The sequence below is a fragment of the Procambarus clarkii genome, unplaced genomic scaffold, assembly GCF_040958095.1.
Source record: "Procambarus clarkii isolate CNS0578487 unplaced genomic scaffold, FALCON_Pclarkii_2.0 HiC_scaffold_556, whole genome shotgun sequence".
NCBI lineage: Eukaryota > Metazoa > Arthropoda > Malacostraca > Decapoda > Cambaridae > Procambarus > Procambarus clarkii.
This window is the reverse complement of record NW_027189589.1, coordinates 88,975-105,653: the sequence shown is the minus strand read 5'-3', so window position 1 is coordinate 105,653 and position 16,679 is coordinate 88,975. Positions and strand designations below refer to the sequence as shown.

Sequence of the window (16,679 nt, the reverse complement as noted above, 5' to 3'; positions counted from 1 at the left end):
TTATTGATATCACGTGTATGTATGACACCTAAATTAGTGTATTTGTTTATTTATTTATTTATTTATTATATGTGTAGATGAAGGTTAATTCATATGACGTCTGATGCTAGGAATGTCTGAAATCTCCTTAGAAGGATATTTTGGCCCTGAGAAGGGCCGAGTTTGGTGTATACTAGGGTGGTCGATTTAGCTTATGCACGCTCTCCACGGATACGGCGAGCAAGCTGAATGTCCTTTGGCATGATGGTGACACGCTTGGCGTGGATGGCACAGAGGTTAGTGTCCTCGAAGAGACCGACCAGGTAAGCCTCGGATGCCTCCTGTAAAGCCATGACGGCAGACGACTGGAAGCGAAGATCGGTCTTGAAGTCCTGGGCAATCTCGCGCACCAGACGCTGGAAGGGAAGTTTCCTGATGAGCAACTCGGTGCTCTTCTGGTAACGACGGATCTCACGCAGGGCGACCGTTCCGGGCCTGTAACGGTGAGGCTTCTTCACACCCCCTGTGGCAGGAGCAGACTTGCGTGCTGCCTTGGTGGCCAGCTGCTTACGAGGAGCCTTGCCTCCCGTGGACTTGCGAGCAGTCTGCTTGGTGCGAGCCATGGTGAACAACTGTGGTTTGTGATGGCTGGCGCCGAAAAATTTTTGCTTATATACGCCGTCTCGAGGCGCTTGCTCGAGCGCCATTGGCTGCTCGACTCGCCTACGTCACCCCGTTGCCCCTCCCCTCCTTCCTCTGGCTGCAGCCAACAGGCGGCTCACCTCAATCACTATTATCGCTGATTTTGCTCTATTTTTTGGATTTGTGCAAAAGTCATTTCACAGGGACGTGAAACAGACGAGTAGGCAACTGCAGTTTTGAAAGCGTTGTGAGAAAGCCGTGTCTACTCGACCACAAGCGTAAAGTAAGGGCAGGCAGGAGTTGCAATGCTACTAGTACGTCCGCTTGATGGGATATAGTCGGGAAATCGTGCGGGCATGAAGACTGATTGTTTCCACCTTGAATGCTGAAGCACTGCCACCGCCGCCTTCCAGACCCGCCTCCAAGCCTAGCCAGTTGTTGGGTTGTTTGCAGCATCGACGTATTGCCACGCAGCTGGGTTTAGCCCTGGCACTTTTTCTTCAACTTCAGCATTTCCTCTCACCGACTACTCTTCAGCTGTCCCCACTTCAAGGCTCGCCCCAATGGGCATCTTCTCCTGTATTATTCAGTTCAGTTCAGGCATTCGTCAATTCGATTCACACAACTACAACACCATGACTGGACGCGGCAAGGGAGGCAAGGGACTCGGAAAGGGTGGCGCCAAGCGTCATCGTAAGGTGCTACGTGACAACATCCAGGGCATCACCAAGCCCGCTATTCGTCGCTTAGCTCGTCGTGGCGGCGTCAAGCGTATTTCGGGTCTCATCTACGAAGAGACCCGTGGCGTCCTGAAGGTGTTCCTCGAGAACGTCATCCGTGATGCTGTAACCTACACGGAACACGCCAAGAGGAAGACCGTCACTGCCATGGACGTGGTGTACGCTCTGAAGCGCCAGGGTCGTACCCTCTACGGATTCGGCGGATAAGAGCTTGGCTAATCCATCGATTCCACCCACCACCACCTCAAAACGGGACCTAATTAGGTCCCTATACTTTTTTACTGAAGGGCTTAATAGACGATAACATAAATTGTTTTGATATCAGCTAGCACATTGGGTCTTATGAAATCTATTTTTTATCCTCGCATGCTTAAAGGGACTCTGATTGGGGAGGGGGGGGGGGGGAAGGTTTGTTACGTTATATACTAGCAGAGCAGGATCATTGGTGGGGGGGTGTGAGGGGGAGAGAGAGAGAGAGAGATCTTTCCCAACTCTTCCTTTTTACATGAGTGAGCTACCCGTTTTATTCATTTTATCCTTCTCAGAGCTGTTTTGATAGTATCCAAATGATGGTAAATGAAAAGGGAGGACACGAATATCTACCCAGAATTCAGGACTGGCAATCGATATGCATGTTTGAGTGAGAATCTTTTTCTCTCTCAACTTAGGTATACGTTTATGTCGTACCTAAAAGCGAGAACCACACTATTGGGACAAGTATGCAAGGCCCAATTTTCCTAACAAGCACAGTTAATTTTGTTATTTTCGAACATTTCTTTCCAAATTGGTTTATCCAATTAACAGTATTATATTAAGATCATGAATTGCTGGGTTAGGTTAGGTTAGCTTAGGTTAGGTTAGGTTAGGTTAGGTTAGGTTAGGTTAGGTTAGGTTAGCTTAGCTTAGGTTAGGTTAGGTTAGGTTAGGTTAGCTTAGCTTAGCTTGGGTTAGCTTAGGTTAGGTTAGGTTAGCTTAGCTTGGGTTAGCATAGGTTAGGTTAGGTTTGATTACATTTCTATGTTAGATTTAACTCAAATTCAAAACAATTGCCAGTCATTCGGCTTGTTAGTCAACTTGCCTCTAATAGGGGCAATTTGTCTAACAAGACTATTTAGTTTTGTGTATATATATATATATATATATATATATATATATATATATATATATATATATATATATATATATATATATATATATATATATATATATATATATATATATATATATATATATATATATATATATATATATTATTATAGCTTCAAGACTCTGAACCAATATAGAAGCATCAAGAGGAAGTGCTTGTGTTATGGGCCAATAGGCCTTCTGCAGTTACTTCCATTCTTATGTTTTTATTCCCATTGGTTCGTGTTTTATCTTGTGTAAATGTCAATCACCTTACCCAAAACTTTGGTACCATATCACCTCACCCATGTATGTATATATATATATATATATATATATATATATATATATATATATATATATATATATATATATATATATATATATATATATATATATATATATATATATATATATATATATATATATATATAATATACAGAGTAAATCTACCCCAAAAGTAATGATTTATTTGTCTACAAAACTAAACTCTTTTTTTGGAATCATATGAGGCCCCTCCACTGAGGGGGGAGGCCTGGATGTTTATTGTCATGTGTATTCATGCTGCTTGCATGTCGTCGTTTATTTTGCCTTTGTTGTTTTTTTGACAGCTTTCTTTGCCTTGGGTGGTTTGGGAGATTTTGAAGCTCTCTTTATTTTGGGCTTTTTGTTCCCAACAACAAGCTGCTGCTGCTGCTTCTTTTTCAAGGCTGTAGGTGGTTTGTTGCTTGTGGCGGCTTTCTTGGGAGTTACCACGGCCTTCTTTGCTGCTGTAGATGGTTTCTTGGTTGTGGTGGCTTTCTTGGGAGTTAGAACGGCCCTCTTCTCTGCTACGGCCAGCTTGAATGATCCACTAGCTCCACTTCCCTTCGTCTGAACAAGAATGCCGTCAGCCACTGCTTTCTTGAGAAATCTTCGGATGTAAATGGCGATCTTGGCAGCCTCGACTTTGTTGTTGGCAACAACGTACTTCTTGATTGCTTGTAGAGACGAGCCCTTACGGTCTTTGAGTGCTGCGACCGCGGCTAGAACCATTTGACTAGTTTTCGGGTGAGCAACCTGGACGCGAGGTTTCCTGGTGGTGGCCACCACAGCAGCAGCAGCCGCAGCCTTCTTGGTAGGCTTTGCTTCTACCATGATGATGATGAACCAACCAAGGTGATGAGAGACGCTCAGACAGTCACGGGGGAATGATGCTGCCGCCGCTTGAGCCGAACCTATTTATGTGCCGGCACGGTACAGAAGCTGCAACCTGGCAACTCGTCCACCAATCACGACGGTTGGTTTTACGGCTCCGAAACCTGGATCCCATATCTTCTCTAAAATAGAAGCATTTGTTCATGTTCTTTGTAAAAGTATCATAAAGCAGGACAGATGAGACAAATATCATAAAAACTGAAGAGCAGATGAGCACACACATGTTTGTATTACAAAAGAAAATCCACAAATTCATTAGAAATTGGCAGGGCAGGCTGAGGAAGTAGGTAGATGTAAAATGTCTGTAAATGGCGAAAGAACATAAACCCAAGACTGAATAAACGATGTTAAATATCCATGCCAAGGAGACAAAAATATGTTAGGATACAATTACCATTAAGACACCACAAGCAGGTCCGTATCCTGCCGCGATGACTTAAAAGAGTTGGTTATTAGCCACAATGTGTAGGCAGTCTCATGCCAACGGCCATACCACGTTGAGAACACCGCTTCTCGTCCGATCAGCGAAGTTAAGCAACGTTGGGTTTGGTTAGTACTTGGATGGGTGACCGCCTGGGAACACCAAATGCTGTTGGCAATAATGTTTTTTGTTTTGTTTTGTTTTGTTTCGTTTGTTTTTGTTTGAATGGCTGGCTCCACGGGAAATTCACGGAGTTGTGTGGAATAAGGCCTGGTAAAATGAATTAATATGTATGTCATGTTTAAAACAAACTCGCTTAATATAGATATTGTGTGAGGCTTTATACAAAAACAACCAACTAAAACAAAACATGTTGTATATATATATATATATATATATATAGCTTAATCCGGGTTTGAACTCGCAACTCCAAGAATACGCATCACTTATATACACTTTACCACTGGACCACTGCTGCAGGACACTAGCTTGATGCTGAGGTATCAATTTAATGACGTAAATGCCATTTCCACAAATAAATGATAATTAAAAAGTATTTGTATGTACAAATCTTTTCTGTTTAAAAGGCTACAATATCAGTTACTGATATAATTTGTGTTAATGTTTCTATACCCACAAGAAGGCATATTTTTGCTTATATGTAAAGGGTACGGAGAAGGAATCCACAGACCATCATTCCCCTCCCCTTCCCCCCCCCCCCCCCCCCCCCCCCCACCCCCAACTCCCACCTACTACCACCACCACCACCACCAATCACCACCACCACCAATCACCACCACCAATCACCACCACCACATCTAACCGAAAACCCCCTAACACATCAACCCTCTCCCCAATCAACAGGCGAAATAATAACCCTCAAATGCCTGCCTGCCTGCCTGCAAGCCAATACTAACGGTCTTCTCAGAAAGAAAATCTCTTTGTATCTGTATTACTTGATGAAATGTATGATTCTAATAATGAAAATAAATTTTGATGTCGGTTGTATGAGCATAATGACCAATATGCACATGATATGAATGAATTAAATAGTGTAGTTTTAAGTAATTAGGTTGTAGACACATTAAGCGGATATGATATTTGACGCGTCCAGAACTGGTGATTTTTGGTTTAGTTTTAAATGCACCACCACCACCACCACCATTGCTTCCCCAGAGCCTAATTAAGGACCGGTAAAAGGAGTCAATATGTATGTCATCTATAAGACCAAAGAATGAATAAAAAAAACACACACACAAACCTACATAATAGTATTAGGAAGATTGTATGGCAAAAAAAAAAAAAGTATTATTCCCATTGGGTCGTTTGAACTCGCGACTTCCAAAACACCAGCCACACACCTTACAACCCAGCCACCATAGAGTTGGTATAATTGTGCAACTTTAGTTATAAAAGTAAAGTTTTCTCACATTGTATTGATAACTTAAAGGATTTTTTTTTTTTATTTTGCATGTACAAATCTTATTGTCTGTTCTATGAAAAGGCTTGATGTAAATTATGTATTTTTTGAATGATTGAATTGTAGGCACATTAAGCGGATTCGATATTTGATATATCCAGAAAAGGCGATTTATGTTCAGTTTTAAAATGCATCACCGTTAACGCTAAAGGACTGGTAAAATGACTCGATGTTTGTCATTTTTAAAATAAACACTAAAACAAGGCCCTTAACATATATAATGTTTGAATATAAATTGAATGCATATAAATACAAAGTGGGAGTGGCTGGCTGGCTGGCTGGCTGGCTGGCTGGCTGGCTGGCTGGCTGGCTGGCTGGCTGGCTGGCTGGCTGGCTGGCTGGCTGCCTGCCTGCCTGCCTGCCTGCCTGCCTGCCTGCCTGCCTGCCTGGCTGCCTGGCTGCCTGCCTGCCTGCCTGCCTGCCTGCCTGCCTGCCTGCCTGCCTGCCTGCCTGCCTGCCTGCCTGCCTTGCCTTGCCTTGCCTTGCCTTGCCTTGCCTTGCCCTGCCCTGCCTTGGCTGCAGCTGGCTGGCTGGCTGGCTGGCTGGCTGGCTGGCTGGCTGGCTGCCTGCCTGCCTGCCTGCCTGCCTGCCTGCCTGGCTGCCTGCCTGCCTGCCTGCCTGCCTGCCTGCCTGCCTGCCTGCCTGCCTGCCTGCCTGGCTGCCTGGCTGCCTGCCTGCCTGCCTGCCTGCCTGCCTGCCTGCCTGCCTGCCTGCCTGCCTGCCTGCCTGCCTGCCTGCCTGCCTGCCTGCCTTGCCTTGCCTTGCCTTGCCTTGCCTTGCCTTGCCTTGCCTTGCCCTGCCTTGGCTGCAGCTGGCTGGCTGGCTGGCTGGCTGGCTGGCTGGCTGGCTGGCTGGCTGGCTGGCTGGCTGGCCGTAAATCAACTCTTAACAACACCACACCACACCACACCATCACTCATCACCCATCACCCACCACCGGCCCCAGTCTCCCAGCCTCTCTTATATACCCGAGCAGGCCCTTTAAATTATTTGAATTGTTGCACTTCGGCCAATGGCAGGCACGATCGCTGCTGCTCAAACATATTCTGGTTCACAAGTATTAATATATATATATATATATATATATATATATATATATATATATATATATATATATATATATATATATATATATATATATATATTCATGAAACACATTAAAACCTTGATCATTTATTCATTCATTACGTCTAGTGAAGAATTGCTTTTGTTCATTTGTATGATTAAAAATGGATAGAATATGAATTCCTCGCTTAAAGTAAAATATAAAATATATATTGGATTTATATGATTGGTTAATATTCCAAGTGATGCTGAATATCCCCTATAATTTTGTTTTGTTTGTTTGTTATGTACACATTCCAAATGAAATCAATATAAATGTTATTATTAATGTTTGAAAGTTGATTGTCTACTTGAATCTCTCTATTAAAGTGTGTGTGGCTCCGGATGGAGCCTGGTTATGGTATTTGTCGCGGTGGGTGGCAGAAGTGCTTACTTCTTCTCTGTCTTCTTTGGCAAAAGAACTGCCTGAATGTTTGGAAGAACACCTCCCTGTGCAATGGTTACGCCAGACAGAAGTTTGTTGAGTTCTTCGTCGTTGCGGATGGCCAACTGCAAGTGACGTGGGATGATACGGGTCTTCTTGTTGTCACGTGCGGCGTTACCGGCGAGCTCGAGAACTTCGGCAGCGAGGTATTCCATGACGGCTGCCAGGTAGACAGGAGCGCCAGCACCGACGCGTTCGGCGTAGTTGCCCTTACGCAGCAGACGGTGAATTCTGCCCACGGGGAACTGAAGTCCGGCCCTGCTGGAGCGAGACTTTGACTTGCCCTTCACTTTGCCTCCCTTGCCGCGTCCTGACATTGCTGCTGCTGTTGTGGGTTTGTGGTGTTTTAATGCCGGCACGCAGATCGAGCTTCGTGTTATATACCCCGCTCAGGATCAAGGGAGTCCGCCACTGACCAATCAGCGCGCTCCGCCACGCGACCCGCTCTGAGCTGAGTCGCGAGCGGGATATAAAAGGAAAGCTCGACTCGCGCAAAAGTTCATTATTGTATCGCAACGCCAGCCAGCACGAGCATCATCATGCCACCCAAGGCATCTGGAAAGGCTGCCAAGAAGGCCGGAAAGGCCCAGAAGGCCATTGCCAAGGGCGATAAGAAAAAGAAGCGCAGGAGGAAGGAGAGCTACAGCATCTACATCTACAAAGTGCTGAAGCAGGTCCACCCCGACACTGGTATCTCTTCCAAAGCCATGTCGATCATGAACTCGTTCGTGAACGACATCTTCGAGCGCATCGCCGCCGAGGCTTCTCGCCTGGCCCACTACAACAAGCGTTCCACCATTACCAGTCGGGAGATCCAGACGGCTGTAAGGCTCCTGTTGCCCGGAGAACTGGCCAAGCACGCCGTCTCTGAGGGCACTAAGGCCGTCACCAAGTACACCTCCTCCAAGTAAACGGCTTACTTACTGCCCTGTGGTGGTGGCTTGGCCTCAAACCAACAAACTCGGCTCCATTGGAGCCACACTTTAATTTCTAAAGAGATTGTGAGTGTTAGACACCAATACTATTATAACAAAAACCTCTGTCACTGAAAGCAAATAGCTATAAAATGAGAATATTTATGAAACTGTCTGTGTGTGTTTCTCTCTCTCAGTCTCTGTCTGTCTGTCTGTCTGTCTGTCTGTCTGTCTGTCTGTCTGTCTGTCTGTCTGTCTTGTCTGTCTGTCTGTCTGTCTGTCTGTCTGTGTCTCTCTCTCTCTCTCTCTCTCTCTCTCTCTCTCTCTCTCTCTCTCTCTCTCTCTCTCTCTCTCTCTCTCTCTCTCTCTCTCTCTCTCTCTCTCTCTCTCTCTCTCTCTCTCTCTCTCTCTCTCTCTCTCTCTCTCAACACATATAAGCACTCGGTATCTTTTTTCTAGAGATTAGAGATTCATTGTTATGTTCCACATTAGGATTACTATGCAGGCCACCCTCTTAGGTTTGAAAATGTCAAGAAAACGGTTAATTTAAAATGTCATCTCCTAACTTAACAGATTAAGCCAGAGGACCGAAAACAGAATAAAACAGGACTGGACAGTATGTCACTTATACAAGCTGCTTTTATTTCTAGTACAGTATGACAATTTTTATTTTGGGGGGGGGGGGGGGGGGGGATCCTTGACAGTGCATAAGAGCGAAAAGCGACGGCGTTTTGTTTGTAAGAGAACAGGTTGTACTACAAATGACTTGATTTATTGATATCACGTGTATGTATGACACCTAAATTAGTGTATTTGTTTATTTATTTATTTATTTATTATATGTGTAGATGAAGGTTAATTCATATGACGTCTGATGCTAGGAATGTCTGAAATCTCCTTAGAAGGATATTTTGGCCCTGAGAAGGGCCGAGTTTGGTGTATACTAGGGTGGTCGATTTAGCTTATGCACGCTCTCCACGGATACGGCGAGCAAGCTGAATGTCCTTTGGCATGATGGTGACACGCTTGGCGTGGATGGCACAGAGGTTAGTGTCCTCGAAGAGACCGACCAGGTAAGCCTCGGATGCCTCCTGTAAAGCCATGACGGCAGACGACTGGAAGCGAAGATCGGTCTTGAAGTCCTGGGCAATCTCGCGCACCAGACGCTGGAAGGGAAGTTTCCTGATGAGCAACTCGGTGCTCTTCTGGTAACGACGGATCTCACGCAGGGCGACCGTTCCGGGCCTGTAACGGTGAGGCTTCTTCACACCCCCTGTGGCAGGAGCAGACTTGCGTGCTGCCTTGGTGGCCAGCTGCTTACGAGGAGCCTTGCCTCCCGTGGACTTGCGAGCAGTCTGCTTGGTGCGAGCCATGGTGAACAACTGTGGTTTGTGATGGCTGGATTACGGATTAAAAAGTCCATAGAGCTGGCAAGCAGGGGATGGAAGAACGGGGCGAGGTTGCAGAAATCTTGAGCAAGGATCTGGAGATGAGGTGAAGAGGGGAGATGAAAGATCGGTGGCCCAACCACCGTGGATTTGAGCTTGATCAGATGAAAGTAGAATTGAGTGGGGTGTCATTTGCAATACACACAGAGGCCGGGAACGCAAGCAGCTGGCAGTGGAGGTTTGATGTCAGATGATGTTAAGTCAGTTCGTTAGGAGTCTTCTTTCTTGTTGATTTCACCAAACTTTGATCGTTGTTCTTTTTTTTGGGCTTGTCGGTCTTGGTGGTCACGGTTCGTGTTGATGCTTGAAGGTGATCTTTCCTTGGGGGTGATGGTGTACCGACAGATACGTCCTCATCCGATTCATCAGATGAGTGAGGAGCAGGGGTGTTGACACGCTGGGGTAGATTTCTTGAAGGTTGGGTTCTTGAGGGTTGATGTCTTGAAGGTAGAGTTCTCGGAGGGTGTGTAACAGCGGTAGGTACTGCAGCAGAAGGTGCTGCATAGTCGGTACCCTCTATAGGGTCACACCAAGGGTCGATAGCAGCGAAATTCGCCACTGAGACGGGTGAAGGGACAGCAGCAGCTGGAGAAGCGTGTGGAGCAGGAGCTGACAGTATGTCAGAAAGCGTGGCTGCGTTCACAGTGATGTCATGGTTGGTAACGGGAACTGATGCAGAAGTGGGGGTCACATGAGGCAGAGTCTTGTGAGCTGTAGGTACCCGAACAGGATCTGAGGGCTGCATTGCAGTGGCGGAATCGTCGTCGTCGGATGTAGAGTCAGCATCCTCCTCTACAGGGTCAGTTGTTGGAGATGAACGCGGAGCGTTGAAAACTTCCTCAGGAACAATGAAGGTAGGGAGACCGTTCGCCTTGTACAGAATTTTCAGAAGCCTCACGAATTCTCGGGGGTTATTGCCAGCAGTAATTCTGGCTGTTGATATCAGAGCTTTTACTGTGCTCTGCCCAATTAGCTTTGTCTTTGGTTGGGCCGGTGGCGATGGCTGGCTCGACGAATCGCTGGTTGGCGTTTGGGAGCTGGCTCCCCATTGGCTGGTAGTAGCAGTGGGACGTCCTCCCGGGAGCTCCGGGAAGATGGCGGCTTGGGCGTTGAAACCTGAAGTAGAGGTGGTCGCTGATTGGCTTGTTGCTTCAGAGGTACTGGCTCCGGTTGAAGATGTGGATTTCTCCATGTTTTTAATAGCGTTTTGTCTGTGAGGACAATGTATGGAGATTGCTGGATGATCGCCTTTGCACAGCAAGCAGCATAGTGTTTCAGACTTGCAGATGGAGTAATGGTGGTCAGCTGAGCAGAGGCTACACTTCTGAATCCGCTGGGTACATTTGCTGGTGGAGTGGGTGTACTCGTAGCATCGGAGGCACTGGTTGACGATGTGAAAACGTTCCATCTTCACACGGAAAGGCGGAATGTGAATTCCAAAGCTGTAAACTCCATTTCTGGTAGCCATAGTAGCCGAAGCTACCGTCTCGAAGGTCAGCTTCAGGGAGCGACTTGAATTGAAGAATTGAGCTTGGTGAAGCCGTAGGTCCGGGTTTGATGCCTTGAAGTCGTGCATGAACGCACTATCATCAGCGTCATCTTGTTCCACGATCCATTGACTGAGATCGTGAATAACGACAGAGTGTTCAGCCAGGTACTGGCGTGGGAAGTTGAGACGAAGGTGTTGGTTGGAGAAGTTAGCGCTGTAAGACAGAAGTTTGTCGACTTCCTCCTCACTATAAAAGAAGAAAAGGATGTCCGTGCCTTCCTGCTTGATGTCGTTGGGTGTTACTCCTGCAACGTCTTTAAAGAGCTTCAGGAGAGATGTCTTGGAGAATGGATGTTCGTTGAGGGGCGTACCCCTGATCTTGAAGCGTTTGTGACGCATAATGAGCTTCCTGGAGGCCGATGGATCTCTCTCAAAGACTACACGTCACTGAAGATGGCCTCCCGTCTCTACCCGGCATAAAATACCAAGTTAGGAGTGGGGTCTGACCATCTAGAGAGACGCAAGTCTGCTGCCAATTGTTTATCCACCCTGCAGTACTGGGTGCGAGAGAGAAGAGCTGGAGCAACGCGAGCACGTCCGACCGCGACGGTTGCTAGTTGCTGAGTCGTGATCGTGATCCTGAGTCGTGATCGTGATGTGATCGTGATGGCTGGCGCCGAAAAATTTTTGCTTATATACGCCATCTCGAGGCGCTTGCTCGAGCGCCATTGGCTGCTCGACTCGCCTACGTCACCCCGTTGCCCCTCCCCTCCTTCCTCTGGCTGCAGCCAACAGGCGGCTCACCTCAATCACTATTATCGCTGATTTTGCTCTATTTTTTGGATTTGTGCAAAAGTCATTTCACAGGGACGTGAAACAGACGAGTAGGCAACTGCAGTTTTGAAAGCGTTGTGAGAAAGCCGTGTCTACTCGACCACAAGCGTAAAGTAAGGGCAGGCAGGAGTTGCAATGCTACTAGTACGTCCGCTTGATGGGATATAGTCGGGAAATCGTGCGGGCATTCGTCAATTCGATTCACACAACTACAACACCATGACTGGACGCGGCAAGGGAGGCAAGGGACTCGGAAAGGGTGGCGCCAAGCGTCATCGTAAGGTGCTACGTGACAACATCCAGGGCATCACCAAGCCCGCTATTCGTCGCTTAGCTCGTCGTGGCGGCGTCAAGCGTATTTCGGGTCTCATCTACGAAGAGACCCGTGGCGTCCTGAAGGTGTTCCTCGAGAACGTCATCCGTGATGCTGTAACCTACACGGAACACGCCAAGAGGAAGACCGTCACTGCCATGGACGTGGTGTACGCTCTGAAGCGCCAGGGTCGTACCCTCTACGGATTCGGCGGATAAGAGCTTGGCTAATCCATCGATTCCACCCACCACCACCTCAAAACGGGACCTAATTAGGTCCCTATACTTTTTTACTGAAGGGCTTAATAGACGATAACATAAATTGTTTTGATATCAGCTAGCACATTGGGTCTTATGAAATCTATTTTTTATCCTCGCATGCTTAAAGGGACTCTGATTGGGGAGGGGGGGGGGGGGAAGGTTTGTTACGTTATATACTAGCAGAGCAGGATCATTGGTGGGGGGGTGTGAGGGGGAGAGAGAGAGAGAGAGATCTTTCCCAACTCTTCCTTTTTACATGAGTGAGCTACCCGTTTTATTCATTTTATCCTTCTCAGAGCTGTTTTGATAGTATCCAAATGATGGTAAATGAAAAGGGAGGACACGAATATCTACCCAGAATTCAGGACTGGCAATCGATATGCATGTTTGAGTGAGAATCTTTTTCTCTCTCAACTTAGGTATACGTTTATGTCGTACCTAAAAGCGAGAACCACACTATTGGGACAAGTATGCAAGGCCCAATTTTCCTAACAAGCACAGTTAATTTTGTTATTTTCGAACATTTCTTTCCAAATTGGTTTATCCAATTAACAGTATTATATTAAGATCATGAATTGCTGGGTTAGGTTAGGTTAGCTTAGGTTAGGTTAGGTTAGGTTAGGTTAGGTTAGGTTAGGTTAGCTTAGCTTAGGTTAGGTTAGGTTAGGTTAGGTTAGCTTAGCTTAGCTTGGGTTAGCTTAGGTTAGGTTAGGTTAGCTTAGCTTGGGTTAGCATAGGTTAGGTTAGGTTTGATTACATTTCTATGTTAGATTTAACTCAAATTCAAAACAATTGCCAGTCATTCGGCTTGTTAGTCAACTTGCCTCTAATAGGGGCAATTTGTCTAACAAGACTATTTAGTTTTGTGTATATATATATATATATATATATATATATATATATATATATATATATATATATATATATATATATATATATATATATATATATATATATATATATATATTATTATAGCTTCAAGACTCTGAACCAATATAGAAGCATCAAGAGGAAGTGCTTGTGTTATGGGCCAATAGGCCTTCTGCAGTTACTTCCATTCTTATGTTTTTATTCCCATTGGTTCGTGTTTTATCTTGTGTAAATGTCAATCACCTTACCCAAAACTTTGGTACCATATCACCTCACCCATGTATGTATATATATATATATATATATATATATATATATATATATATATATATATATAATATACAGAGTAAATCTACCCCAAAAGTAATGATTTATTTGTCTACAAAACTAAACTCTTTTTTTGGAATCATATGAGGCCCCTCCACTGAGGGGGGAGGCCTGGATGTTTATTGTCATGTGTATTCATGCTGCTTGCATGTCGTCGTTTATTTTGCCTTTGTTGTTTTTTTGACAGCTTTCTTTGCCTTGGGTGGTTTGGGAGATTTTGAAGCTCTCTTTATTTTGGGCTTTTTGTTCCCAACAACAAGCTGCTGCTGCTGCTTCTTTTTCAAGGCTGTAGGTGGTTTGTTGCTTGTGGCGGCTTTCTTGGGAGTTACCACGGCCTTCTTTGCTGCTGTAGATGGTTTCTTGGTTGTGGTGGCTTTCTTGGGAGTTAGAACGGCCCTCTTCTCTGCTACGGCCAGCTTGAATGATCCACTAGCTCCACTTCCCTTCGTCTGAACAAGAATGCCGTCAGCCACTGCTTTCTTGAGAAATCTTCGGATGTAAATGGCGATCTTGGCAGCCTCGACTTTGTTGTTGGCAACAACGTACTTCTTGATTGCTTGTAGAGACGAGCCCTTACGGTCTTTGAGTGCTGCGACCGCGGCTAGAACCATTTGACTAGTTTTCGGGTGAGCAACCTGGACGCGAGGTTTCCTGGTGGTGGCCACCACAGCAGCAGCAGCCGCAGCCTTCTTGGTAGGCTTTGCTTCTACCATGATGATGATGAACCAACCAAGGTGATGAGAGACGCTCAGACAGTCACGGGGGAATGATGCTGCCGCCGCTTGAGCCGAACCTATTTATGTGCCGGCACGGTACAGAAGCTGCAACCTGGCAACTCGTCCACCAATCACGACGGTTGGTTTTACGGCTCCGAAACCTGGATCCCATATCTTCTCTAAAATAGAAGCATTTGTTCATGTTCTTTGTAAAAGTATCATAAAGCAGGACAGATGAGACAAATATCATAAAAACTGAAGAGCAGATGAGCACACACATGTTTGTATTACAAAAGAAAATCCACAAATTCATTAGAAATTGGCAGGGCAGGCTGAGGAAGTAGGTAGATGTAAAATGTCTGTAAATGGCGAAAGAACATAAACCCAAGACTGAATAAACGATGTTAAATATCCATGCCAAGGAGACAAAAATATGTTAGGATACAATTACCATTAAGACACCACAAGCAGGTCCGTATCCTGCCGCGATGACTTAAAAGAGTTGGTTATTAGCCACAATGTGTAGGCAGTCTCATGCCAACGGCCATACCACGTTGAGAACACCGCTTCTCGTCCGATCAGCGAAGTTAAGCAACGTTGGGTTTGGTTAGTACTTGGATGGGTGACCGCCTGGGAACACCAAATGCTGTTGGCAATAATGTTTTTTGTTTTGTTTTGTTTTGTTTCGTTTGTTTTTGTTTGAATGGCTGGCTCCACGGGAAATTCACGGAGTTGTGTGGAATAAGGCCTGGTAAAATGAATTAATATGTATGTCATGTTTAAAACAAACTCGCTTAATATAGATATTGTGTGAGGCTTTATACAAAAACAACCAACTAAAACAAAACATGTTGTATATATATATATATATATATATATAGCTTAATCCGGGTTTGAACTCGCAACTCCAAGAATACGCATCACTTATATACACTTTACCACTGGACCACTGCTGCAGGACACTAGCTTGATGCTGAGGTATCAATTTAATGACGTAAATGCCATTTCCACAAATAAATGATAATTAAAAAGTATTTGTATGTACAAATCTTTTCTGTTTAAAAGGCTACAATATCAGTTACTGATATAATTTGTGTTAATGTTTCTATACCCACAAGAAGGCATATTTTTGCTTATATGTAAAGGGTACGGAGAAGGAATCCACAGACCATCATTCCCCTCCCCTTCCCCCCCCCCCCCCCCCCCCCCACCCCCAACTCCCACCTACTACCACCACCACCACCACCAATCACCACCACCACCAATCACCACCACCAATCACCACCACCACATCTAACCGAAAACCCCCTAACACATCAACCCTCTCCCCAATCAACAGGCGAAATAATAACCCTCAAATGCCTGCCTGCCTGCCTGCAAGCCAATACTAACGGTCTTCTCAGAAAGAAAATCTCTTTGTATCTGTATTACTTGATGAAATGTATGATTCTAATAATGAAAATAAATTTTGATGTCGGTTGTATGAGCATAATGACCAATATGCACATGATATGAATGAATTAAATAGTGTAGTTTTAAGTAATTAGGTTGTAGACACATTAAGCGGATATGATATTTGACGCGTCCAGAACTGGTGATTTTTGGTTTAGTTTTAAATGCACCACCACCACCACCACCATTGCTTCCCCAGAGCCTAATTAAGGACCGGTAAAAGGAGTCAATATGTATGTCATCTATAAGACCAAAGAATGAATAAAAAAAACACACACACAAACCTACATAATAGTATTAGGAAGATTGTATGGCAAAAAAAAAAAAGTATTATTCCCATTGGGTCGTTTGAACTCGCGACTTCCAAAACACCAGCCACACACCTTACAACCCAGCCACCATAGAGTTGGTATAATTGTGCAACTTTAGTTATAAAAGTAAAGTTTTCTCACATTGTATTGATAACTTAAAGGATTTTTTTTTTTTATTTTGCATGTACAAATCTTATTGTCTGTTCTATGAAAAGGCTTGATGTAAATTATGTATTTTTTGAATGATTGAATTGTAGGCACATTAAGCGGATTCGATATTTGATATATCCAGAAAAGGCGATTTATGTTCAGTTTTAAAATGCATCACCGTTAACGCTAAAGGACTGGTAAAATGACTCGATGTTTGTCATTTTTAAAATAAACACTAAAACAAGGCCCTTAACATATATAATGTTTGAATATAAATTGAATGCATATAAATACAAAGTGGGAGTGGCTGGCTGGCTGGCTGGCTGGCTGGCTGGCTGGCTGGCTGGCTGGCTGGCTGGCTGGCTGGCTGGCTGGCTGGCTGGCTGCCTGCCTGCCTGCCTGCCTGCCTGCCTGCCTGCCTGCCTGCCTGCCTGCCTGCCTGCCTGGCTGCCTGGCTGCCTG

The 16,679-nt window shown here is 45.1% G+C and overlaps 2 non-coding genes across 2 annotated transcripts; both read left to right on the top strand.

Moving 5' to 3' along the window:
- The first annotated feature begins 4,162 nt into the window (after positions 1-4,162).
- Positions 4,163-4,281, top strand: LOC138361641 (5S ribosomal RNA). The gene has a single exon (XR_011227077.1). It is a non-coding gene; the product is annotated as a 5S ribosomal RNA (ribosomal RNA).
- Positions 4,282-14,840: 10,559 nt separating this feature from the next.
- Positions 14,841-14,959, top strand: LOC138361646 (5S ribosomal RNA). Its single transcript, XR_011227082.1, has one exon. It is a non-coding gene; the product is annotated as a 5S ribosomal RNA (ribosomal RNA).
- Positions 14,960-16,679: the final 1,720 nt, after the last annotated feature.